Here is a 25,412-nt window from a genome sequence, read left to right as displayed (position 1 = left end):
TGGAGCGGTGGTTGGAAATAGGTTTAGTGGATAGGACAAACAGGCTCTCTGGCTCCAAATGTTTGTATTTCATCAATAAAAGCTTCTTTTGGACTATCCAGCCCTGTTCGAGAAGCCCCTTTACCATTCTGTCTGGCTTTACGTAAGTAGCAGTTAGGAGGTTTATTTGTGTGGAATGTAAAAATTTCCTCTCTGAAATTTGATTTCATGTTTACTCATGAGTAGCAGCTGCTTGCAAAAGTTGTTCACCTTTGAGTAAATTATAAATTTGCCTCTGAGCACATAAATATCCTAAAGGTTTATTTTGTTTTGTGTCTCAGGAGAAGGAAGTGGGACAGAATGAGCTGGATATTCATAAGGTTGCAGATAATTTGTTTTGAATGCTCTCCGTAGACTGAGGCACAGTGGCTAAGGAGGAGGAATGCTTGAATTTCAATGGGAATTGTCAACATGAAGTGAATAACAAAGGTGCCAGCCACAAGATCAATGCCTTCCTATCTTTCTTTTATTGTCTCATTGTAATTAAAGCCTAAAGTGGATTATGAAAATATACAAACAAACATCTTCCACCTTGGATTTATGCCTGGCGTGCTGTGAGGTTCCACAAGGCGGGATATGATGGCCTATGCATTATGCAGATTTTACTATAGTGGAGAGACTTTATAATACGGTGTTTCCATGTGGTAAAAATGTGAAGTCTGGCGACACAAAGACAGATGAAAGGGTACTGCTTATTAAAGATCACAAGTAGACTAGGAAAAATTAAGAGGCAGGGAAGAAAATAAGCCACGGTGGCCCTGACACAGAGAAGGTATTGAATATCTGGTGCACAGTCAGAGGGAAAGGAAAAGCAGATGAAAAGAGAAGCCTAATATGTTGCTGTTTTCTAACAAGTTTTACGTTTGTTTAATCTCTACACCCAACAGGGGGCTCAAGTTCACAACCCCAAGGTCAAGGGTCGCATGTTCTTTTAACTGAGCCAGCCACACACTGCACAAATTCTTCACTTGTATAAAACACTGTATATCGTTGCTGTCTGAGCTAACCCCATAGCTTCTCCCAGGGATTCCCCGGATTCTTGTCCTCTGTGGTCTGGACATCACTGTTCACACTCCGTTCCCACTAGAGCAAGGGGAACAGCTTACTGGGCCTCTGAGATGGAGGAGGCAGTGCAGAAAACATCCCTCACCAGCTTCCCATTCTCCACCCCTGGAGAATGCTGGAACAAAAAGAACCTACACGTGCCAAGGTCTGGGCATGGACTGGGGCCAAAACCTCTGGGTAGGAGTAAACTGATCTTTGCTCTCCCTCAGTGCACAGAACCCCTGGCGTGGCCCACACTGGCCTCTGGAGTCTGTTGGGCTGACGGATGCCCAGGGAATCCTTCTATGGCAAGGACGGGAAGCCTCTTTCTTCCACCTCATGGCCTGCTCTAGCCAGGTGAGTAGAAGCAGAGAGGTTGGCCCTGCTGGTGTCAGGGCTCTGGCCAGAGACAGGGTGGCAGGACTGAGGTTTCAGAGAGTGTTTTGCTGCGTAAAGGGTAAGGACTCAGACAGGCTTCAGTCTGGAGCCTCATCCTGCAATTTCACGTCTTTGAACAAAGGCAAATCATTTGCTGCCTCTGAATTGAATGTCTTTCTCCATAAGGTAAAGGTGATACTACCTACACCCAGAGTTATTGTGAAGACAAACAGGATGCCTGCCTGCCTTCCTTCTTTCACACACTCACTCAACCAATATTTTGGAGGGCAAAATTTGGGCAAAATTCTAAGATAACCTCCAATGACCCATACCCTTGTGTAATCTTTCCCTTTGAAGGTGGGCAGGATCTGTGACTATGATGAATGTTACTCCTGTGCTGAAGTTGTGTATTGTGGCAAAGTTGAAAGGATTTTGCAAATCCGTTGATTTTGAGTTAAGCAAAAAGGAAATTATCCTGGGTGGATATGAATCAGATGAAAGCCCTGAAAGTGTCAGCAACAGTCTCTTGCTGGCTTGGAAGCAGGTCATTAGGAGTTCTAGAACTGCAAGGAAATGAATTCTGCCAACAACCATAGAAGGTCCGAAGAGAACCTGGAGCCTCAAATGAGACCCCATCTCATGGCAGTGCCACTGTGGTTGCAGCTTTGTGAAACCCTCGGCAGAGGAGCCAGCTATGCCACGCCAAGAGTCCTGATCCATGGAAACTGTGAGATAATAAATGTGCATTATTTTAAGCTATTATATTCCAGGTAATATGTTACGCAGCATCATGCTGAGTGCTGGGGATGCAATGGTTCACAAGGCAAGCACAACCCTGCCCTCTAGGAACACAAACAAGGAAATAGACGACGAACTATTATCTGATGAACGAATAAAGGAGTAGTACGTTTGAGTTAAGTACTTTGAATTAAGTGCTTGACTTAAGTGCTTCTGCCACTCCATCACGAGCAGGATTCTTCAACTGCAGGTCTGCTGCCACAATGTCTGCTGGGAAGGGGAAACAGAATGTGGGAAGGAGGAGGACATGAGTGGGGGAGGGGAAGGGGGGAATCCCTTCCAGGTAGGGAGGGAAGGGAAAACAAAAGTCCATTTGCTTCTAAGAGGAAAGGCAGAGGAAGAAGAAAGAGGGGATGATGTACCATGGGTTTGTCTTCCCTCACTTTCCTCCCCCAAGTTGGGAGAGGAGGGAGGTTTTAAATAACCAGAAAGTTTGGGGGGTGGGGCACCTGGGTGGCTCAGTTGGTTAGGCAACTGACTTCGGCTCAGGTCATGATTTCACAGTTTGTGGGTTCGAGCCCCGCGTCAGGCTCTGTACTGACAGTTCGGAGCCTGGGACGTGCTTCGGATTCTGTGTCTCCCCCTCTCTGTGCCCCTCCCCTGCTCACGCTCTGTGTCTCTCTGTCTCTCAATAATAAATAAACATTAAAAAAAAAAAAAGAAATTTGGGGGAGATTTTAGAGTAAGGGGACATTGCTCCTTTTTTCTATGGGTAAATACTGGGAAATTTTCAAGTGTCCTTAAAAGAATGCGAAATCCAGCCCCTACCCAGCTGAGGCAGGAAACTGTGGATCTAGGCAGAGGGAGGATCAGAGACACCATCCCCGTCCCTCCTCCCCCACTCCTGCTCAGCTCTGCTGTCTGCAATCTTATCCACAGCCAGCTCATTTGGTCCCACTTTCTTCTTCTGAGGCACAAGACAAAAGAAACCTTCAGGATATTTATTTGTTCAGAAGCGAACTTATGATTTACTCAATAAGTGAAGAACTTGTGAGCCACTGCTAGTCATGAGTAAGCATGGAATCAGATTTCCGAGAATGTTTCACCCTTCACGCGGTGGGAGGACAATGAAAGAGATGGTTTTAAGCCAGAAGAGACTAGGGTACTTTTAATTAGCAAGATCAAGTGTTATCCCTCAGGAGGGTGATGGTGGCTTGAGCCCAAGATGAGACCACCATTAGCAAATAAAGAAAGCTTTCTTCTTCTTGTTGTTCTTGTGATTCTTGTAGCATCTGGATGTATCTAGAGTATAATTGGCCCCATTAAAAGCAACACCTTGGAGTGGAGATTTTTCGGGTTCAGTTTTGTTTCCCGGAGAGACATGTGGCAGTGTCTGGAGACATTTTTGGTTGTCATAACTTGAGGGGGGGGTGCTACTGGCATCTAGCGGATAGAGGCCATCCCTGCAGCCAACCACCCTATGATGGTTAAAGACAGCCCCCCACGATAAAAACTATTCGGCCCGGGTGTCAATTGTGCTGCTGTTGAGAAATGCTTCCTTGGAGGGGCGCCTGGGTGGCTCAGTCGGTTAAGCGTCCAACTTCGGCTCAGGTCATGATCTCGCGGTTCGTGAGTTCAAGCCCCGCGTCGGGCTCTGTGCTGACAGCGCAGAGCCTGGAGCCTGTTTCAGATTCTGTGTCTCCCTCTCTCTCTCTGACCCTCCCCCGTTCATGCTCTGTCTCTCTCTGTCTCAAAAATAAATAAACGTTAAAAAAAAAAAGAAATGCTTCCTTGCAGAAGCCGATGTTGCTAAAGGGAGGTGCACCAGCCCACATGAGGGTGAAAGGGAGGAGCAGGGAAGAAAGAGTGCGGCCTGAGTGAAAGCCTGTGGGGCACAGCCAGTGGGGGATCTGAACAGGGTGAAGCCTAGAGCAGGAGGTGGCTCAGAGACTGGGGGCAGCTGCAGAGGTGAGCCCGCTCAGGAAGAATCTTTAAGCCATGTACATACAGACTCTGGACTTCATTTCAAGGTCCTGAGGGGGGAGAGATTGGAGGGTTTTAGGCAAGGCTGCGGCAGCAGAGTTTTGCCCCTTACAGCTTACAAAGGAATTGCAATGACTTCTCAGTGGATCTTCACAATAACTCAGTGAGGAGGGAAGGAGGGCTGTTATTATTTCTATTTGTAAAATACATCTGCATGTCTTGACTGTCTTCACTACGCAGGGGCCATAAGCTGCCCTCCTGCCTACGACGGGAGGAAATATGGGAACCAGGAAAGAGAAATAAGAGGTGCATTCCCGGCTTCACACGCAGAAGTGGCAAAACGGCATAGAGGGGTCTTAATTGCTCTATTTGTCCGCCAACCACCAATGTGTTGGCTTTGCTCTGGTTATTTTCCCTTTGATGAACCTTGGCTACGCATCAGCTACTTAAAATCACACGATTAAATCAAGTTCTGCTTCGGCAACCGGCTGCACATAAATTGTGATATTAGTTGAAATAAGAATAAACTATAAGAAGAGTTCATACCTACAATGGGCAGTATTATCCCTATGGGAGCGTGATCAACCAGTCAAAAGTCAATGGGCTGTGAACCCTTACTGAAACCAGATGTTAGTTAAATACGGAAGTGTGGGAAGATGAGCAGCAGAGAGAGAACAGCTTGCCTTCATATATGGATTAGGATGAAATACTGGCATTCAGAGAGAAGTACAGCACAGTTAGAAAGAACATCTCATTTGCGGTATGGCTCGTTCATATTGAAGGGGAGAACAAAGATAAAAAGAATTAAACGTCCTTACAACTTACAGCCCTTTGACAAGTTCTGAGACAGGCAGAGTGATCTTCTGGGAACTCAACTGCCTTCATGTTAAGACTTTGCTAAAGCCAAAAGGCAAACTTAGCTTAAGATTAGCCCAACCTCCAGGATCCTGTAAATCTCCCTTAACATATAAAAATTCCTTTGGAAACTTCCTTTATCTCTACTCCCCGAGATACAGGTGAGCAATCATCCCCCAAGTATATGGCTCCCTGATATACATCTGAAGGGTCTCTTGACTCAGGTTTTACTAGACAGTAGTAAGTGACCTTTTCCTAACAATAATAGCTAACCCCCTCAAGGTCCTGGAAACCTTACTTTCAAATTCTTCAGAGACTTACGCTATCCCTAACCCCCTCCCAACTTGGAAGTACATAACCAGCCACTCCTCACAACCCCAGTGCAGCTCTTTCTGTCCAAGGGTTGTGTCCCCGTGCTTTAATAAAACCACCCTTTTGCACCAAAGATGCCTCAAGAATTCTTTCTTTACTGTTCACGCCAAACCCCAACATTTTCACATTAATATCACTTACTTTCAGAGCATCTCCTACTCATAGTCCATAAATCGGCTGCCTGGAATTCACAATACGCTGACTTCCTGGGGGATACGATGAACCTTCTCCATGGGATCTTTATTTATAATGTCCTCCAACCACGCTGAGGGTGAAGGTGCAGTGTTGTGCCTTCTGTTCTGCAGGTGGTGAGGAGGAGGATTCTGTGAATAAACTGCGTATTTACTGGCCGAGGTCAGCAATTGCTTAACAAATTCTCTGGTTTATCCTGGAGATACTTGCAAATACATATACATTAAATTGAAAACCAGAATAAATTCAAGAAATAATTTCCATCAGCAACCATGACTGTTTTCAGTAGTTTAGCATTAGTAACAACGCTAAGGCTTCACCCTCTGCATTTATTTTTCTAAGCTGTAGATGACACATGACACCATGTGTTCTAGAACCTTCAGTGGCTCCCTCTGTTTTCAAGATAAAATTCAAAGGTCTGGCATACAAAGCTGTTCACAATCTAATACCACCTACTCTGCCTGATTTTCTTCCCCCATTTGGGATCTTGATATGGAAGCCATGTAACAGCCACAACAGGGGCCTGCCAGTCCATATAACTTATGCCCATGTTAATGCCTCCTCATTTCTAACAATGTTGTTTCTTCCATCGAGACTGCTCTCCCTACACTCTACCTGGCAAATTTTTCTGGATCACTTTAAATAACAAATTGGATGGGGCTGTAGAAAAAATGACTCTACTTGGAAACCCAGGTTTTGGGAGTCAGAGTGTCCTTGTCCTTTGACCTGTACGTGAATGTTAGTTTGATTCTAACATTGGTCATTTGCAAGTAGATACCTGCCCAGATCACAAGGATTCCCCTCTATTGGGAACTGCCACCTTGATCCACCTGTCTCAGGCGTAAAAGGAGGAAGCAAGCCTACATAAGAGAGTTTCTTTACCAAAACGGTCGGGAGGCCATAAACCAAGAAGAATTTATGCCCACCCTCATCGGAGGAACTATAAATGTTGTGCCAGCTGCAAGCCCTCGGCCTGGACTTAACTCCTCCTCACCAGGACACCTGAATTGTTAGCATTCTTCACTCCAAAAGGAGCCAAGAGGATTCGACAAATTTCAATCCCTCGTTTGAATGTTAACTCAGTCAATCCCAGGTCACATATTTTCCGTCTGTGTTCTGGATAGAGGGCCTAAATGAGAACTGCACTTGTGAACTTTTGCCTTTATAACCCTGCCCTTCTCTGTCCTCCTCAGAAAAAGAGTCAGGTCCTTACCTACATCTTTGTCTCCAGAGTTGCAATCCTAACCGCCTAACTAAAAGGCTATCTGATTCAGGGTGCCTGGGTGGCTCAGCTGGTTGAGCATTTGACCTTGGCTCAAGCCATGATCTCACGGCTCAGTTCGTGAGTTTGAGCTCACTGCTGTCAGCACAGAACCTGCTTCTTATCCTCTGGCCCTTCTCTCTCTGTGCCCCCTCCACTCAAGCTCTCTCTCTCTCTCTCTCAAAAATAAAATTTTTTTAAATGCCCATTTGATTAAATTTTCAGTGAATTTTTTTCTTGGTGGACACAAAAATGGACCTCTGGCAGCTGTACTTGTATCACAGGATCCACAGATTTTAGAGCTAGTGTTTGACACCCTGTAAAATTCTCTTTTCTGGAAATTTTTAATTGGGACCCAGGAAGAATTAGGTCATACTCATTATGTGTCTGGAACTGCAACTTGTAAGTTTAACAACTGTGAGGCAGCCATTTTCACTGTGAACCTGCAGAGGATGCAGAGGAATGAAGTCCACGGAGAGAGAAGCGTATAACAAATCTACATGGAGAAGCAGAGGTGACAGATGGAGAAAGACACCTGGAGGCTTGGCTGACCTTAATTTCAGTTCCTTTCTTTTATTTTTTTTTTTAAGTTTATTTACTTACTTTGGGGCGGGGTTGGGGAGAGGGGCAGAGAAAGAGGGAGAGAGAGAATCCCAAGCAGACTCTGCACTGTCAGCACAGAGCCCGATGAGAGGCTCAAACTCACAAACCATAAGATCACGACCTGAGCCAAAGTCAAGAGTCAGACACTCAACCAACTGAGCCACTCAGGCGCCCCTGTTTCACTCAATTCTAATGCTCCGGTTGGTGCAATTATTTCTGCCTTTTGGGTTGAGGTGCGTGGGGATGGTCTTTTGGCCTCCAGGAGAGCCTTTAGGAATACAACAGCATATCTTGCCTTTCCTAGTCCATTATCCACAACACCGCTGCTGTCTAGAAGTCAGATTTCCTCTGCAGTGGACAGAGGTTCACTCTGGAGATCTTTGTAGCCAGAGTGAATCTGATCAAGTACTTCCTGATTGGGGGGTAGGGTGGCAGCTGTATCTGGGAGTATCTATCTGTCAGCATGGCCTGAGATTGTAACATTTTGTTTTGGGATAGTTCCTAGGTTAAAAAAAAAAAAACCCTGGAAAATGGTCCACAGGCATAGGCTGACTTCTAGGGGATTTTTTGTTTGTTTGTTTCGCTTCTTTTATCAAGAGGCACTGGCTGCCACAGCTCCTCTTGGCCACCATGTCCAATTGTTCAGAAAAAGAAGTTACCATTCTCTTTAAGGGCCCCAGCATTTGGGATAAAACCCCTACAGCTATTCCTTGCCTTTCATGTACAGACAAATCAAACAGCTTGTCAAAATCAGGAAATGCTAAGGCTGGAGCTTCATAAATAGGGCTTTACTTGCCTAGCTTCAGTTTGCAGGGCTTCAGGAAAAAAAGGGGGGGGGCAGTTTTAGTTCAAGTCTTGACTTGATTCCAAGTCAAGAGAATGAAAGAAAACTGGAAACCTTAGTTTGGAGAGCCATAGTCAGATATTCAAGGAAACCAGAATTCAGGATCCAGGTTTATAGGCAAACAACAAACACTAAGACAATCAGAATTAAATCTAACATCCACAAAGATATATTATTGGAACATAATTTTTCTCTAAAAGCACCCTCATTTCCATCAAAGATAGCCAAAACCAGTATTAATGTGTTTGGAAAACAAGTCCAGTTTTAACAAACTTGGCCCAATAATTTTTTAAATTTTATTTATTCATTTTGAGAGAGAGCGTGCATGCACATGAGCGGGGAAGGGGCAGACAGAGGGAATGAGAGAGAATCCCAAGCAGCCTCTGCACTGCCAGCACAGAGCCAGATGCGGAACCTGAACTCACGAACTGTGAGATCATGACCTGAGCCAAAATCAAGAGTCTGCCGCTTAACCACTTAAATGCTTAACGGATTAAGCCACCCAGGCGCCCCCAGGGTGGATTTAAACAGGGAACAACAACAAACAGAACAACAACAAACAAACCAAACAACCAAGTGGGAGAGTGATTTCTTCAATCTCCCAGATCCTAGATCAGTCCGTTAGATCACTCCCATTTCGCCAGGCTGGAGCATCCAACCCTCCGAATGGCTGGGTCGTGTGATCCTTTGTCACTTGGGGATGTCTAGACTCAACACTGGACCCTAATCAGTGTTCAATCTCCCAGAGTGTTTACCAGAAAGGCCCTGTTTACCCAGTGTATTCTGACTGTTATGCTGTCTTGCCCAGACTTTGTGAGAGAGCTTTAGTTTTACTTCTAAGATCTCTGCCACGGACCTGGCATAATTTATCCCAACAGAAATCCTTCGGGTAAATATAATCAGAGTTTCAAATGAGATCTGGATTTCAAATGAGGACAGAATGGCACGCCAGTGGTCACAAGCACCAAAAAAGGGTGAATCTCCTCCAAGGAATCTGCCCCTGGTCCTGATAGCTTGAACCGTTTAACCCAAGCAAGCTTCCGCTGCCTGCTGCTCCGTCCATCGGAACCCAGGGAACTGGAGGGCAGAACCTCAGGACAGCTGTCCCATCTGCGTCACCAAATTTGTAACCGAACCAACAGGCGTTTACGCCTTGGTGAGTCACAGAAACTGCACCAAGTGAGTTGTCGCACAAGGAAAACCTTATTTGGAAGTTTGGACTCCTTATTTGCTGCAAATAAAGTTTCCTTTAAGGGACGACTGACCTGGTGCAGTTTCTATGACTCACCAAGGAGCCAACACGCGTTGGTTTGGTTACAGTTGTGACTACTTTTCTCTTTCATCTTCAACCCTTCCACCTCCGTTTGCTTATCTCCAAGCCACAGCTGAATAGCAGGCCGTTGTGTGATTACTGCACAAGTGATTTATCTCTTTTCCTATGGATAGAGTCGTAAGTTGCTTCCTTTTTTTTCTTTCTTGTTTCAATATTTCACAAAAAAACCCACAAAGAATATTATATATATCTACAACTGCATACAAGTAACGATCCTTAGGGTGTATTTCTTGAGAGTGGAATTGCGGAGCTGGAAGTTATCCACTACACATGTTCAACTTTACAAGACAATATCAAATCGTTTTCTAAAGTCATTGTGTTACAGTAGGCAGTTAGGTTCTAACACGATACCTGGAGGCCAGCACGAGGAAGTCATGGCCAGCTATCCGGAAGGTCAGAGGCGGGTCCTGACAGCTCTCCCCAAGAAGCCGGATCTACCCAGGCAGAACTAAGATGGCAGGTGCCACGACAAGCAACCTCTGACCAAATTAGGAGGAAAAAGCTTGAAACGCTGCTTGCCGCCCAAGTAATACGTATTCTGCCCGCTAGTTAACAACTGTCAATAAAAGATAGAAACATCCCCACCTTGCGTGCAGCTTGCTCATGCTCTTCTGCCCGCTTGCGCGCCTGCGCACCTGCGCATGCTCGCTAGGTCTCCCTCGGTCCTTCCCGCTCCCTGCCTCCCTCTCTAGCTCGCCGGCTCTCATATCTCGAGAGTGTGCTTTTTTGCTTTAATGAACTTGCCTGCTTGTGTCACTCATGAGCTGTGCTGCGTGTTTGTCCTTGAATCGGTTCCCTTGACCAAAAACCATCCGCGAGTCCTTTGGCTTTGTCTGGCTAGAGGCCCCAGGGCCCAGGATCTCCCCAGTTCACCTGACAACAATTGTACAAGTTCATATGCGCACCGTCATTAATAGCCAAAAAATAACTAATATTTACAACGCATTATGATATGCCAGGTCGTCACTCACTGATAGTTTAATGTTGCCCTGTTTTTGCCTTCTTAGGATAAATACTTGGTCATGATGATTCTGATTTGTAATATACTGGTGGGTTCAGATAGTCAATAGTCTCTTTAGATTTTTGCATTCATACTCAGAAGTGAAAAGGCTCATAATTTCTTTTTCTTGTCCTGACACTGTTTGGGTTTGAAGTCAAAGAAACACCAGCTTCAAGAAATGAGGTTATCCCTCTCATTCTGTTTTCTGGCATGATTTGTGCAGTTGTTTTCTGTTCCTTGAGAATTGTCAAAACTCAATAGTAAAATCATTAGGAGTGGGGCCTTTTTGTTGGGGGCAAGGTTGAGGATGTCCTTAATAATCATGTCAATTTCTTTATTAGTAGTCTCTGTGTTTCTTTTCCTTCTTGTATCCATTTTGGCATTTTATGTTTTGTTGGTTTTTGTTTTTTTTTTTTTTCAGAATGTATCTCTTTTATCCAGGTTGCCAATACTCATTTTATTTTTTTATTACTTTAAACTCTATTATTGTTTTCTAGTCTGTAATTGTTTCTTGTCTGATGTTTTCTTCATTAGTTTTTCCAGTTATTTATTTATTTTTTTAAACGTTTATTTATTTTTGAGACAGAAAGAGACAGAGCATGAATGGGGGAGGGTCAGAGAGAGAGGGAGACACAGAATCTGAAACAGGCTCCAGGCTCTGAGCTGTCAGCACAGAGCCCGACACGGGGCTCGAACTCACGAACCGCGAGTTCATGACCTGAGCCGAAGTTGGACGCCCAACTGACTGAGCCACCCAGGCGCCCCTCCAGTTATTTTTTAAAAAACAGCTTTTAGCTTCATTGATATTCTCTACTGTGTGATTCGTTGATCTTCTCTGCTTAATTTCTGCTTTTATTTTTATTGATTTCTTCTGGTTTCCTTGGGTATGACCTGTTGCTTGTTTTCTGATTTCTTCAGCTCATTTGTTTATAGTATTTTGGTTTTTGCTTGTTGGGTTGTTTTCTTATTTTTTGCTTGGAATAATCTTCCCTCAGTTCCACAAAGCCAGTCCTCCTCTTCCAACGGCTCCTGCCCACACCCTCGAAACTTGTAGCTTCTCCAAACCCTCTCCATTCCTCTCCCTGCTTTATTTTTATTTTCCTCTATAGCATTAATAATAGCTATAGCTATAATAAATATAGCATATTTATTACCATCAAACATATTCTTTATTTTTTATTGCCTATTTCCCTGCATTATCATGTGAGTTCTTTTAGTTTTAGTTAATTTATAGAATTGTTCAATCATCATCACATCTAGAACATGTTATTCTTTATTATCTGTTATTTTTCTGCCCATTTTTTAAGTTGGATTGTTTGGGTTTTTTTTTTTACTGTTGAGTTGTATCACTTTCTTACATGAATTAGATCTTTATCTTCTCCCCACATAAGACAAGTATAAGTATATCCTCATTGACCTCTGGTTGGTTTCTGGCCAACCCTGCTTCCCTTTCTCAACATGCTAGGAATCATCTTGGTTTAGCTCTAGATTTTAATCACAGGAACAAAGAAAAGAGCCCTCCTGCAGTCTGCCCCCAGCACCAGATCACAATTCCTTTCTCTCTTTCTGAAAGAGATGAGGAAAAGAGCTCTCTTCCATAGCCTTTGTAATGTCCAGATTCATACACTTTTTTTTTGTAGCATTTTTACCATCAAACATTCTATATATTTTACTTATTATTTCTCTCTCCCTGTTAGAATGTAAGCCTTTGATTTATTTTTTATTTTTTTAAAGTTTATTTATTTATTTTGAGAAAGAGGGGTCGGGGAAGGGCAGAGAGAAAGGGAGAGGGAATCCCAAGCAGGCTCCTCCGTTGTCAGTGCAGAGCCCCACGTGGGACTTGATCCCTCAAACTATGAGGTCATTACCTGAGCCGAAATCAAGAGTTGAACTCTTAATCGACTGAACCACCCAGGCACCCCTAGAACACAAGCCTTTTCAATTTTAGCAGATAGGGGCGCCTGGGTGGCTCAGTCGGTTAAACATCGGACTTCGGCTCAGGTCATGATCTCACAGTTCGTGAGTTCAAGCCCCACGTCGGGCTCTGTGCTGACAGCTCAGAGCCTGGAGCCTGCTTCACATTCTGTGTCTTCCTCTCTCTCTGCCCCTTCCCTGCTCATGCTGTGTCTCTCTCTGTCTCAAAAATAAACATTTTAAAAAAATTAAAAATAAATAAATAAATTTTAGCAAATATATGAAATTGTTCAGTCATTATCATAACCCATTTGTATTAGGGCAGGGCCAGAGGAGGGGAGGGAGCCAGCAGCCTTTGCTAGTTTGCTACTTTCAAAGTTCCATCTTTTTGCTTAGGACAGCTTGGGTTGGCTCTCATTATTTGTAGACACAGAGTTCTAAAATAACATGTTAACAATTGAATATGAGAATTAAGCTGTATAATTTAACAGGGTAAACTATGTTTTAAAAAAATCCTCTTTAGGAATATGTAAAACACCATGGAAATGCAATAAGCTAAATCCATTAAGTGGGAAACGCTTTAGGATAAATTGTCCAATATTTTCAAAAGATAAATTGCAAGGAGAAATAAGCAGAGGGAGAGGGAATTTCTATATTAAAAAGATCCTTAAGGGGTGCCTGGATGGCTCAGTTGGTGGAGCATGTAAGTCTTGGTCTCAGGGTAGTGGGTTTGAGCCTCACATTGGGTGTAGAGATTACTTAAAAATAAAATCTTTAAAAAAATAATAAAAATACAGGTATTTTTTATACCATAAAATGGTGGCTCAGTCGGCTAAGCACCCGACTTCAGCTCGAGTCATGATTCAGTGTTCATGAGTTCAAGCCCTGCATCAGGCTCTCTGCTGCCTGCTTTGGAGCCTCTGTTTCCTTCTCTCTCTGCCCCTCCCCCACTCACGAGTGTGTGCTCTCTCTCACTCTTTCTCTCTCAAAAATGAATAAACATTTATAGAATGTTTTTAAAATCTTTATTCACTTTTGAGACCGAGAGAACGCGCGAGCGAGCGTGAAGAGGGAGGGGTAGAGAGAGAGGGAGACACAGAATCCGAAGCAGGCTCCAGGCTCTGAGCTGTCAGCACAGAGCCCGACGCGGGGCTTGAACCCATGAACTGCGAGATCACAACCTGAGCCGAAGTCGGTCGCTCAACCAACTGAGCCACCCAGGCACCCCACAAATAAACATTAAAAAAAAAATGAGATAGTCATATTTTAAAACAAATAAATACAGATTTTTTAAAAGTTTACAATTTTTTATGAGTCAAATGAGGAAATTCATTCATCTGATATTTGGTGAAGTTAAGAACTTACTAATTTTAAAATATATATAGTAATAACATTTGGTTATGTTTGTTTTATTATTTTATTTTATTTTATTTTATTTTATTTTATTTTATTTTATTTTATTTTATTTTAGAGATAGAGCATGAACAGGGTAGAGGGTCAGAGGGAGAGAGAGAGAAAGAATATTAAGCAGACTCCATGCTCAGTGAGGAGCTCCACGAGAGGCTCAATCCCACAACCCTGGGATCATGACCTGAGCGGAAATCCAGAGTCAACGCTCAATGGACTGAGCCACCCAGGCGTCCCCATGTGGTTATGTTTTTAAAAAGAGAATTATCTTTTAGAAACAGATACTAAAACATTTCAGAAGAAATACGATGTCCCTGATACGCTTCAAATAATCAGGGTAGGGGAGTGGATGAGAGCATAAATGAAGGAAGAATGGTCATGAATTGATAATTGTTGAATTGGGGTGATGAGAAGGGTCATTATACTATTCCCTATACTTTTGTGTATATTTAAAATTTTCTACAGTAAGAGCTTTTTAAAAGTTCTTCTTTATAATTACTGACCTGGAGATCTAAAAAAATAAGCGAGAAAAGAAAACTACAAAAGCCGTTATGTAAAGATTATACTAATTACTGTCATGGTCTAGTAGGGGAGATAAGAAAGTAAAGATGCAATTATGATACAATGCGATTAAGCTCTATCATAGAAGTATCGCAGGGTAGTATATGTGTAGGCCAGGGTCACTCAACCTAGTCTGGAGTATCGGGGAAAGAGAAAGATGTGGAGAATAGCACTCTGCCCAGAGTGGACATGAATTGTAGCTCTGTTTGGCTTCGATGATGACTGAGACCCAAGTGTACGTCCACCTGCTGCTACTCCTGGCCTCTGTTTTAATCATTCTCTCTATGTCCTCTGAGACATCTATTTATCTGAAAACACAGTCTCAGTCTGTACACCCGGCACCTTCTTGCCTTACCAGAAACCTGACTCTTCCTGGAGACGTGTCCTCCCTGTGGACCTTCCAGGTAGAGGCCATCTGTCTTCCCACACTGGTCCTTGTGGCTGAGGGCAGGCAGGGCATTGACTTTTCCTTCTGGATACCATCCCACCCCATGCCACCTCCTGTTCCTCTTTCTCCTCTTATGTCCTCAACCTCTTCTCTCCATTGGTCTTTTATTATCCAACTATGTTCAAGTTTCTGCATCCTAGGGGCGCCTGGCTGGCTCAGTTGGCAGAGCATGTAACTCTTGATCTCTGCGTTGTGTGTTCAAGCCCCACGTTGGGTGTGGAGCACACTTAAAATGAAAAGAAAGTAAGAAAGAAAAAAGAAAGGAAGAAAAGAAGGAAGGAAGGAAGGAAGAAAAAAAGGAAGAAAGAAAGGAAGAAAGCAAGGAAGAAAGAAAGAATGTTAGTTTCTGCAACCTGGTCATAGAACCAAAAAAAAGAAAGAACTATGCCCAACGTGAAGCTTGAACTCACAACCCTGAGATCAAGGGTTGCATGGTCTTCCAACAAAGGTAGCCAATTGCCCCATAATGCCTTTCTTTCTTTCTTTCTTTCTTTCTTTCTTTCTTTCTTTCTTTCTTTCTTTCTTTCTCCTCTTTCTCTCTCTCTTTCTTGAGTGCAAGCTGGGGAGTGGCAGAGGAACAGGGAGAGAGAGAATCTCAAGCACCAACATGGGGCTCTATCTCACAACCAGGAGATAATGACCTGAGCTGAAATCAAGAGTTGGAAGCTTAACTGATCGAACCACCCAAGCGCTCTCATTTCTGATTCGAGTAATTTGAATCTCCATTCTTTTCCCTTGGCCACTCTAGCTAAAGATTTGTCAATTATGTTGATGTTTTCAAAGAACCAATTTTTGAGTTCATTGCTTTTCTCTATTGTTTTTCTATTGTCTACTTAATTAGTTTCTCTTCTAATTCTGATCATTTCCTTTCTCTGCTTGTTTTGGGTTTAATTTGCCCTTCTTTTCCCAATGTCATGAGGTGAAAGCCTAGCTTATTAGGTTTCTTCTTTCTAAAAGGTGTTTAAAGCTATTAATTTCCCTTGCAACAAATATGCAAGCTCAAATTTGTTTTCATTTTCATTTATCTCTAAGTATTTTCTAATCTCTTTGTGATTTCCTCTTACTGAAAGTAATGCTGCAATTTCCAAATGCAAAGGACACATCAGGTGCACTCAGTGTAGCGCTAGACATAGTAATTACTCCCTCTTTAAAATTCTGTCTTCCAAAGTTAAGAAAAAAAATTTAACTGCTTTTCCTCTGTTTATTCTTATTCAGATACTTTCATGGACTCCTCTTCTTCCACTAACCCACTAAATGTTAATGTTCTTTGTTATTCCTCAGCAGGACAAAAATAGACCCAAGAATCAGAATGGTACTGAAGAGGTCCACCTTGCTCCAGTCTATTGTACTTTCTATGGGTTTAGACAAATGTATAATGACATATATCTATTGTTATAGTATCATACAGTGCAGAGTATTTATTTGCTTTTTTTTATTTTCAGAGAGAGAGAGAGCACAAGTGGGGGAGAGAGGCAGAAGGAGAGCGAGAATCTTAAGAAGGTTCTATGCTCAGCAAGGAGCCCAACACGGGGCTTGATTTCATGACCCTGGGATCATGACCTGAGCCAAAATCAAGAGTCACATGCTCAACTGACTGAGCACCTGGGCGTCCCAGAGAGCAGAGTATTTTTATTGCTCTAAACATCCTCTGTGCTCTGTATATTCATCACTTCCCACACTCTCAACTCTGGCAGCCACTGATCTTTTTATTGTCTCCACAATATTGCCTTTTCCAGGGGCGCCTGGGTGGCTCAGTCGGTTGGGTGGCCGACTTCGGCTCAGGTCATGATCTCGCGGTCCATGAGTTCGAGCCCCTCATCGGGCTCTGTGCTGACAGCTCGGAGCCTGGAGCCTGTTTCAGATTCTGTGTCTCCCTCTCTCTGACCCTCCCCCATTCATGCTCTGTCTCTGTCTCAAAAATAAATAAACATTAAAAAAAATTTTAAAAAAAATATTGCCTTTTCCAGAATATCATATAGTTGGAATCATACAGTATGTAGCCTCTTCGGATCGGCTTCGTCCACCCAGTAATATATATTTAAGGTTCCTCCATGTCTTTTCATGGCTTGATAGCTCATTTATTTTTAGCGCTGGCCAGTATTCCAGTATCTGGATGGACCCCAGTTTATTTGCCCAGTCACCTTACTGAAGGACACCTTGCTTCTCAGTTTCAGCAATACAAATAGAGCTGCTAAAAACATCCATGTACAGGTTTTTGTGTAGACATTTTCGATTCTTTTGTGTAGATACCAAGAGGTACAATCACTGGGTTGCATGGTAAAAATGTTTCGTTTTGTAAGAAACAATCAAACTGTCTTCCAAAGTGGCTGTACCATTTTGCATTTCCGCTAGCAATGAAGGAGAGCTCTTGTTGCTCCAAATCCTTGCCAATGTTCGGTTTTATCCGTGTTCCAGATTTTGGCCTTTCTAATAGGTATGTGTATTCCATTTACTTTTCACAATGTCCCTAGATGTTACGTAATTTATGGAATATCAAACAACTTGTAAGAAGTGGAGTCATGATTTAAATCTGGTCACTTAAATTTCCAAACTGAGCTCTTTACTATGCAATATTACAGACTCTTCCAGAATCTTCCACATTACCTGCATATATAAAAATACCTTGACGTGTAGACAGATGTAGCTCCACATGCAATCCGGCAGCATGTCTGACATGAAAGCTTTCTGGTATTATTATTATTCCCTTTTCATGCATGTAATATTCTATTGCTATGTAACAAATTATCACAAACCTAGCAACTTAAAACAACCTTCATTTATGAGCTCACAGTTCTATACTTTTTAAAGAGAATATTTTATTTATTTTCTATTACTAAAAATTTTTTTGATGTTTATTTTTTGAGAGAGAGAGAGAGCAAGCTGGGGAGGGGCAGAGAGAGAGGGAGGGAGAGAGAAATCACAAGCAGACTCCATGCTTTCAGGGTAGAGCCCAACGTGGGCTCGAACTCACGAACAGTGAGATCATGACTTGAGCTCAAGTCGGACGCTTAACCGACTGAGCCACTCAGGTGCCCCTAAAAAGAATATTTATTAAGGTAAATTACTGTTTGCTAGAACTTCCCCTGATATGGTCCACAGAACACTCATCTTGAAAGACAGTCTGTGAAATAAGGGTTCTACAATTTGACTTGTTGGAGAAACCTCATATTCATTTCCCCTCTGAAGTACTATATTCATAATGTTGTGTAAAAGTTATAGAGTCTGTGAAATCCTGCAGTATAGAAACCTGCTTAACGTTAACTCGTTATTTATCAAATTTATTTGACCACACAACCATTCTGGGAGGAAACATATATTATCATCTAGGAGAACAATTTCTGGGGAGTTTACTTTAAAAAACACAGATATAGGGGCGCGTGGGTGGCTCAGTTGGTTAAGCATCTGACTTTGGCTCAGGTCATGATCTCATGGTTTGTGGGTTCGAGCCCCGTGTTGGGCTCTGTGCTGATAGCTCAGATCCTGGAGCCTGCTTCGGATTCTGTGTCTCCCTCTTTCTCTGCCTCTTCCCCACTCATGCTCTGTGTCTCCCTCTCAAAAATAAATAAACATTAAAAAAAATTTTTTTTTAAATGCAGATATATATATATATATATATATATATATATATATATATATATAGACAACTTACTCATTTTTCCAGCAAACACAGGGTGGCCACTTAGCAGCAGGTGCTGTGCTGGGCACTCATAGGAAGAGTCAGAACCACGGTATCTTCACAACTTCATACTAGCTGTGGAGCCAGAGAATAAACAAATCATCATCAAACATTATTAAAAACTGAGATAAGTACTATCAAGAAGTATAGGGAACATATGAGAATATCATTTAGACTGGGAAAGGGTCTTTAGATCAGGAAAGGGTAGGCTTCTTTGACAAAGTGACATTTCAGCTGAAGTCTGAAAGATGAGGGGAAGCCAATCAGGTATTGAGTAGGGAGAAGCATTCTAGACCAGGAGGATGGCGTGTGTAAATGCCTCCCAGGGTCCAGATAATACTGGGTGGGTGGATATTGACAATATTGAGTAATCTGGGGAGAAGGAAGGGTGCCTGGGTGGCTCAGTGGGTTAAGCATCTGACTTTGGCTCAGGTCATGATCTCACGGTTCATGAGTTCAGGCTCTGCATTGGGCTCTCTGCTGTCAGCACAGAGCCCACTTCAATTTTTTTTTTTAACATTTATTTATTTTTGAGACAGAGACAGAGCATGAACGGGGGAGGGTCAGAGAGAGGGAGACACAGAATCTGAAACAGGCTCCAGGCTCTGAGCTGTTGGCACAGATCCCGACGCGGGGCTCGAACTCACGGACCGTGAGATCATGACCTGAGCCACTTAACCGACTGAGCCACCCAGGCACCCCATCACAGAGCCCACTTCAGATCCTCCTTCCCCCTCTCTCTGCCCTGCTGGTGAGCGTGCGCTCCCTCTCTCTCTCAAAAGAAATAAACATTTAAAAACAATTTTGGGAGAAAGATCACGAATCTTCAGTTTGGGACATGATTACCTTGAGATGTTGTGACATAAAAAGAAATACACATTTGGTCTCTCCTCCCAGTTCCTGGCACAGAGCTTCTAAAACCCTTGTAGCTTCCTGAGTCATAGGGTGAGAGGAGGTTATTCACAATAACACGTAGAGGACGGGGGCTGATTGCCAGAGGGTTGGAACTTTCAAAGCTCCCTGTACACCCCTGAAAAAAAAAAAAGAATTAATCAATCACGCCAATGCAATGAGGCCTCCACAAAAAACCCTGAACAACAGGATTCGGAGAGCTTCTGGGCTGGTGAGTAAGTACAGGGAGATACTGAGAGGCTGGCATGCCCAGAGAGGGCCCCGAACCTCTGCCCCCATACATTCCTCCCCCACACCATGTCCTATGCATCTCGTCCCTTTGGCTGTTCCTGGGTTGTATCCCTCCATACCAAGCCAGTAACAGCGAACAGTGAAATGTCTCTCGGAGTTCCGCAAACCATTCTGGCCGGTCATCAGACCTGAGAAGAGGGTCAGGAGAATCCCTCAGTCAGAAGTACAGGTAGCAGCCTAGAACTTTTGTTTGGTGTCTGAGGAGGGAGCAGCCTTGTGGGGCAGCCCTTAACCTGTGGCATCGGAGGCTCACTCTGGATAGAGAGTGTCAGATCTGAATTGAGTTGTAGGACACTTAGCTGGTGTCCATAGAGAATTAGGAAAGTTCTGGGTGTGGAGAAAACCCCACGCATTTGGTGTCAGAATCCTGAGTGTAGAAATGCTGTTTCCTTTTAATTAAACAAAATTTTTTTTTAACATTTATTTATTTTTGAAAAAGAGAGAGAGACAGAGGGCGAGCAGGGAAGGGGCAGAGAAAGACAGTAACACAGAATCCAAAGTGGGCTCCAGGCTCTGAGCTGTCAGCACAGAGCCTGACACAGGGTTGGAACTCACCGACCACGAGATAATGACCTGAGCCGAAGTTGGATGCTCAACTGACTGAGCCCCCCACGTGCCCCTTTTTTCCCTCTTTAGATGCCCGTGAGATATTTAAGGGAGATGTAATAGATAATTGGTTATGAGTTTGGAGCTGGAAAATAGATTTAGACTGAATAGTTAAATTATAATTTGCTTGTATTTCAGTAGAAATTGACTAAAATTAAAGTAACTGGAAAAAAAGAATCACTGGTGGGTATATGAGAAATTCGTCACCAAATTTTGTGCCTATTCTAACTAGGGGAAAGATAACTGAGTGGGCCTTTAATTTAGTCTTATGAAAAGTCTAAAAAAGAACAAAGCTTTAGTCTGGCGATGATCAACGCTCTTAAAGCCCCCAGGAGTCCCAGCTGGCCACCATAGTAGCTGTTCCCAAATCCAAAGAGGAAAAGTGTTTGTGTCTGCTTAAAAATGGAGTAATTAATGATGTGGGGAAAAATAATTTTCTTTTATTTGCTTCTCAACATGACAGTTCTCTGATAAGGGATAGAGTGTTAGGATTGAATATGAAGATTGCTAGGAAAAACACATGTGAGCTGATAATGCCTGTGCTGTATGAAGAATGCTCAGATGTTCAGAAGATAAGCTGCAGGGGCGCCTGGGTGGCTCAGTCGGTTGAGCGTCTGACTTCGGCTCAGGTCACGATCTCGCGGTCAGTGAGTTCAAGCCCCGCGTCGGGCTCTGGGCTGATGGCTCGGACCCTGGAGCCTGCTTCCGATTCTGTGTCTCCCTCTCTCTCTGCCCCTCCCCCGTTCATGCTCTGTCTCTCTCTCTGTCTCAACAATAAATAAAAACGTAAAAAAAAAAAAAAATTAAAAAAAAAAAAGATAAGCTGCAAAGATCACTAAGATAGTATCTTAAAATGTCTAGAGAATTCTCAATATAAAGCTCCTAAAGGGGCGCCTGGGTGGCTCAGTTGGTTGGGCGTCCGACTTTGGCTCAGGTCATGATCTCACAGACCGTGAGTTCAGGCCCCGCGTTGGGCTCTGTGCTGACAGCTCAGAGCCTGGAACCTGCTTCGGATTCTGTGTCTCCCTTTCTCTCTGCCCCTCCCCTGCTCATGCTCTGTCTCTCTCTGTCTCAAAAACAAATAAAAATATTAAAAAAAAATTTAAAGCTCCTAGAAAATGACTATGTCCACATGGAGTTTCCGATGCCTCAGCAATATTAATAAGAATTAGGGGGCGCTTTGGTGGCTCAGTTGGTTAAGTGTACGACTTCAGTTCAGGTCATGATCTTGCAGTTCGTGGGTTCGAGCCCCGCATCAGGCTCCGTGCTGCCAGCTCAGAGCCTGGAGCCTGCTTTGGATTCTGTGTCTCCCTCTCTCTCTCTGCCCCTCCCCTGCACATTCTCTCTCTCTCACTCTCTCTCTCTCTCTCTCTCTCTAAAATAAACATTAAAAATAAAAAAGAATGGGGAAAATAGGGTTATGGCAAGGGGGAGTGCTGGACAAGTTTCCCTGGTAACAAAGCAAAGGTGGGGCCTGCTTTTTGAGGAAGAGGACACGGGAATGTTGTGGGCCAGCAGCACTGAAGGTAAGACGCCACTTCCTGGCCCATAGCCTTGGTCAAGTTGCTTCATGTTCATCCTTGAGATTTTAGCTCAAATTTAAGGGAGCCCACCCTGCTCATCTGCTGCCCCCCCTGCCTCCATATGAGGTCCCTGTCCTAGAATCTCATTGGATATGAGTTTGGAGCTAGAAAATAGCCCTTCTCTGACAGCATGTAACAGCACCGTAATTACACCATTCACTGTGCAGAGATCCTAGTCCACAGCTTAGGTGAGCAAGAAATGTAATTTAATTTATACATTCAACCATGGTGGTAGAAATATAATTTCAGTCAATTTGAGGTTGCAAAGGGTTCTATATAGATGTAGGATTAAGTTTCTCTTTAAAAAAATTTTTTTAAACGTTTATTTATTTTTGAGAGACAGAGCATGAGTGGGGGAGGAACAGAATCTGAAGAGAGAGACAGAATCCGAAGCAGGCTCCAGGCTCTGAGGTGTCAGCACAGAGCCCGACATGAGGCTCAAACCGTGAGATCATGACCTGAGCCGAAGTTGGACGCCTAACCGACTGAGCCACCCAGGCCCCCCAGGAGTAAGTTTCTGTAGTTGAAGGGAGAAGAGGAGGAAAAGAAGTTATTAGAGGGTGACCATTTTGTCTTACTGTTATCTGTCCATGAAGCTGACTGTTAAGATACCTAGAGTCCTATCTGGTTCTATTTCCTTAACTACCTAGGTTCTTGGGCAACAGCAGCCAGAGAAACCCTTGGAAAAGCTTTTTGCCCTGCCACACCTCCTCTGGGACAATGAACACAGTTTCACTATTTTATTTCTTTTATTATTATTTCTTTTAATGTTTATTCATTTTTGAGAGATGGAGAGAGACAGAGTGACAGCAGGGGAGGGGCAGAGAGAGAGGGAGACACAGAATCCTTAGCAGGCTCCAGGCTCTGAGCCGTCAGCACAGAGCTGACGTGGGGCTCAAACTCATGAACTGTGAGATCATGACCTGAGCCAAAACGAAGAGTCGGACACTTAACTGACTGAGCCACCCAAGTGCCCCCTGGTTAATATTTTTAAAATAGTATTCACACACACACACACACACACACACACACACATATTTACTCCGTCTGGGAATGAGCAGTCAAAGTTATGTGGGAGAAATAATTTTCCAATCTTTACCAGTCTAGTGAGAAGCTTAAGCTTCTTAGAAAGGAAAGGAAAGGAAAGGAAAGGAAAGGAAAGGAAAGGAAAGGAAAGGAGAGGGGAAAGGAAAGTTTAAAAAGAGAAGACAAGAAAAGAAAGTTTAAAAGTATCCAAAGGTGGAAGCAACACAGGTGTCCACTACTGAACAGATAAACACAATATGGTCTGTACAGAGAATAAGATTTGTTTAGCCTTAAAAAAAAAAACGGCAATTCTGTCACATGCTACAACCTAGATGAACCTTGACAGGATTATAATAAGTGAAGTAAGCCAGTCACAAAAAGGACACACTGTATGATGCACTTACACGAGTGCGCTCAAATTCATAGAGACAAAAAGCAGGATGGTGGTTGCCAAGGGCTGGGGAGGAGGGGATGGGGTTAGTAGTTAATGGGTACAGAGTTACAGTTTTGCAAGATGAAAAGAGTTACTTGGAGCTGGAAGTTGCTGACGGTTGCACAGCCATGTGGATGTACCTAATGCCACTGAACTGTATACTTAAAAATGTTTAAATCTGTATTCATTGGATACAGGCAACTTTAATACGAGACACAGTATAGTGGCTTAAATAATTTTTATGTTATGCATATTTTATCAGAATAAAAATATTATTCAGGGGCGCCTGGCTGGCTCAATGGGAAGAGCATGCGACCCTAGATCTTGGGGTTGTGAGTTCGAGCCCCACATTGGGTGTAGAGATTACTTAAGTGAATAAATAAAAACTTAAAAAAATATTATCCAAACACATGTGTAATTAGTTGTTTAACATCTTTCTCTTCAGCTAGAAGATAAGCTCTGTAAGAGTGGGATCTTGTCCCAGTAGGATCTTATTCACTGCTATGTGCCCATGATTTAGCACAGTGCCTAGCATGTAGCAGTAACTTCACAAATACTTGTCAAAGGCATTAATAGTCCTGGGAGTGGGATTTGGGGGACAGGTTATGCCTTAGGAAAGCAATACCCCATATAACGAATTACCTAAGAAGCATTGGCAGATTACTGCTTAGTTTGCTACCGATAATATTTAGTTGTCATAGTACTTCGGCATTTGTGAACACGTATCTTGATTAAATATAGAAAGAGAGGAAAAATGAGTATCACGTTACATACCTAGAGCCACATTCTTTTTTTTTTTTATGCTTATTTATTTTGAGAGAGAGAGAAAGGGGGGGGGGCGGGGGGCAGAGAGAGAGGGAGAGAGGGAATCCCAAGCAGGCTTCACATTCAGGGTGGAGTCTGATTCAAGCCTCTATCTCATGACCTGAGCCAAAATCAAGAGTCAGACGCTCAACCAACCAACTGAGCCAAAATCAAGAGTCAGATGCTCAACCAACCAACTGAGCCAAAATCAAGAGTCAGATGCTCAGCCAACCAACTGAGCCACCCAGGCGGCCCATACCTATAGCTACATTCTTAATCACTCTGTCCCTTGCAGAGGAGGGATTCTCCCTTTTGAGCCTTTTAATATGCTGATGAATTTTATTTATTTATTTATTTATTTAAATTTTTTTTTCAACATTTATTTATTTTTGGGACAGAGAGAGACAGAGCATGAACGGGGGAGGGGCAGAGAGAGAGGGAGACACAGAATCGGAAACAGGCTCCAGGCTCTGAGCCATCAGCCCAGAGCCTGACGCGGGGCTCGAACTCACGGACCGCGAGATCGTGACCTGGCTGAAGTCGGACGCTTAACCGACTGCGCCACCCAGGCGCCCCTGCTGATGAATTTTAGAAATAACACTTATTGTATTTTCGTAGATTAGCACAAGTAGTTTACATTTTAGCCTATTAGATTTGACCTAAAATAAACACGTCAGCCTTTTAGTTACAGAAAATAAAAGAAAGGAAGGATATAACAGGCAAGTGGCGAAAGAGACCTGTAGGGAGGGGAGGGAAAAAAAAGATGGCTCTAGGGAAGCGAGCAATTGCAACTGAAAACAATACTCATTAAAATTAAAAATTCATATATCTTTTGAAAGCCTATACCTGGGAATATCCCACGGAGGCAAAACCACGAGTTCATGGAGACACATGTACATGGATGCTATTGCAGCATTCCTTGCTGTGACAAAAAGCTGGAAACAAAGCCCGTGACTGAATAATTTATAGTATACAACACCATCGGTTATTATCCAGGCATTAACAAGGCTGAATTAAATCTAAATCAATGGACTTGGAGAGATTTCCATGAAGTGTTGTTGAGTGAGGAGAGAACGGTGCAGAAAAGTGTCTATAATGTACACACATAT

The 25,412-nt window shown here is 43.2% G+C and overlaps 1 protein-coding gene across 8 annotated transcripts in view; it reads right to left on the bottom strand.

The window, feature by feature from the left end:
• Positions 1-2,187: 2,187 nt before the first annotated feature.
• The window catches only part of GPALPP1 (GPALPP motifs containing 1), a 71,771-nt gene continuing 48,546 nt past the window's right edge, over positions 2,188-25,412 (bottom strand). For 6 of the 8 annotated variants that reach the window (XR_015253055.1, XR_015253062.1, XR_015253066.1 and 3 more), the window contains 4 exons: positions 18,622-18,723; positions 10,387-10,515; positions 5,551-5,708; positions 2,188-2,469 (listed from right to left, as the gene is read on the bottom strand). The gene's annotated coding sequence lies outside the window, so the exon portion shown is untranslated. The remainder of the gene's footprint in view (positions 2,470-5,550; positions 5,709-10,386; positions 10,516-18,621; positions 18,724-25,412) is intronic. The other 2 variants (XR_015253057.1, XR_015253067.1) reach the window with 2 other exon arrangements.

The sequence above is a fragment of the Puma concolor genome, chromosome A1 (genome assembly GCF_028749965.1).
Source record: "Puma concolor isolate L17-30 chromosome A1, mPumCon1.1.hap2, whole genome shotgun sequence".
Classification (NCBI taxonomy): Eukaryota; Metazoa; Chordata; class Mammalia; order Carnivora; family Felidae; genus Puma; species Puma concolor.
Note: the sequence above shows the minus strand (reverse complement) of the source record. Positions and strands in the feature narration are given on the sequence as shown.